This window comes from Mus caroli, chromosome 15 (assembly GCF_900094665.2).
Source record: "Mus caroli chromosome 15, CAROLI_EIJ_v1.1, whole genome shotgun sequence".
Lineage (NCBI taxonomy): Eukaryota > Metazoa > Chordata > Mammalia > Rodentia > Muridae > Mus > Mus caroli.
The window spans coordinates 31,898,495-31,900,424 of NC_034584.1; positions in this window are offsets into that span (position 1 = coordinate 31,898,495).

The following is a 1,930-nucleotide window of genomic DNA, read 5'->3' on the forward strand; positions in this document are numbered from 1 at the left end:
AAAAAAAAAAAAAAAAAAGCCCCAGAACCCTGCCACACAGGTCTCTTGTCTCCTCTATGTTTTTTATCCTTGAAGGAGTCTGACTCACTCCCTTGTTAAGCACTGTTGCCTAGAGAATATGGTGTAATGGTAATTATATGTGGTGCTTAAGACATTTGAAATATACAGGGGAAGTATGAAGCCGGAGTGGGTATGCTTGAGCATGTGTGTGGTGACAGTGGGTAAAAGGCGGGGCCTCTGCTTTGCCACCAGCTGGTGTAGTGTCAGGAAAGTGACAGCAATCTAGACATGAATGCTTAGGTTTCTGTGCACATTCCTGCATTTAATTACGAATGCTACCAGTACTTGTGGTAGGGATTATAAAAACTACCTCTCCTGAGTCAGAACGTGAGGGAGTCCTCACGTTGTGGGTCTTTCAGTTCCCAGCATATTCATTCTCAATACATAAGTTATTTGAAGGATTTTTTTTTCAGTGTATCTGTTGTGGGTTGATACCTAACTTAATAAAGTGGTGGTGGGGGGGAGGGGTATTAGAAAACAAAAGAGACAAGGTCCAAGCTGGGTATAGAAGCTCACGCCTGTAATCCTAGAACCCAGGAGAGTGAGGCGGGAAGATGGATAGCCATGGATTTGCGAGGCTATGTAGTGAGTTCAAGGACAGCCTGAGCTTTGTATCAGATCCTGCTCTAAAAAGACAAAGCAAACAACACAACCACAGCGATAACAACCAAAACGGTCTCCCTGAGGGGCTCCTGTCTCTGTAGTGCTTCCCTTAGAGACAACCGTACAACCGTACAACTGTAGGAAAAGCGACAGTGGTTGCTCCACTGCCTCCTCTTTACCTGCACACCTTCTGCTTGAGGCTTTTTGAGACTGCCACCCAGATCCTCTTGTCTCCTCTATGCCTTTCAGCCTTGAAGGAGTCTTGTTGAGTCTCGTGACTCTGAATGTCACACTCCCTTGAGACAACGCCTGCATTTCCAGCTCTCATTCCAGCCTCTCTTGTGAGTTTGTATTGACAGTTCCGATGCCCGTTGCTCACTTCTGCCTTGATGTTTTACAGATACTTCACGTTAGTGCCAGGTTGTACTGACTCTGTGAAGCCACTGACTCAAGGAGTATTTATGTGCAGTGACACTTTAAAACATGCTGCCAGTTGAACTATAATGACTTCCTCAGCTACTTCCCCAGTAACAGTTTCCAGCCCCCACACCCCAGTAATGGAATGTCCGCAGAGATGGACCCAACAGGTTAACATAGAGGTCACCTGCACCAGGTGGTCTAACCATCAAAGCAGCCAAATAAATGTCAACATTAGCATCAGACACAACTCAGTGGGGTAGGAAAAGTCTTTAATAAGTGGTCCTGTGGCAACTGGATGTCCATGAACGAGGATAGACTAGAGTACAAACTGCCCAAGATAACAGAGCCTGCTGTGGATTGGAGAACTGAGGTATTTCTCTGTGTGTCCATTTCATTGCTTGTAGGAAGCATTTAATGTAACACTTGGCCTGATGTGGGTGCCCAGTACATGTTTATGGAATGAATGTATGCCCAGATGTTCCCTCCAGACTAGGTTAGAAGGCCTACAGGACACCTCAGAGCCTTCCTTCCACTGACACCAACAGTTGCCTCACTTGGTGGTTCTGGCTTGTTAAACCGGCTACACTCATACAGGCTTTGAGCACCCTGTGTTCCTGATCTATATCTTTATTAACCAGCAAGCACATGGCACATAGTAGGTACTCAGTACATGTGTGAATGGGTAAATTACAGGCAGTGGATTATGAAAGAAATTAGAAATATCAGTGACTATTGGTGCAGCCATGTTTGGCCTTAAAAACACATCAGAGAGCCGGGCGTGGTGCTGCACGCCTTTAATCCCAGCACTTGGGAGGCAGAGGCAGGTGGATTTCTGAGTTCGAGGCCA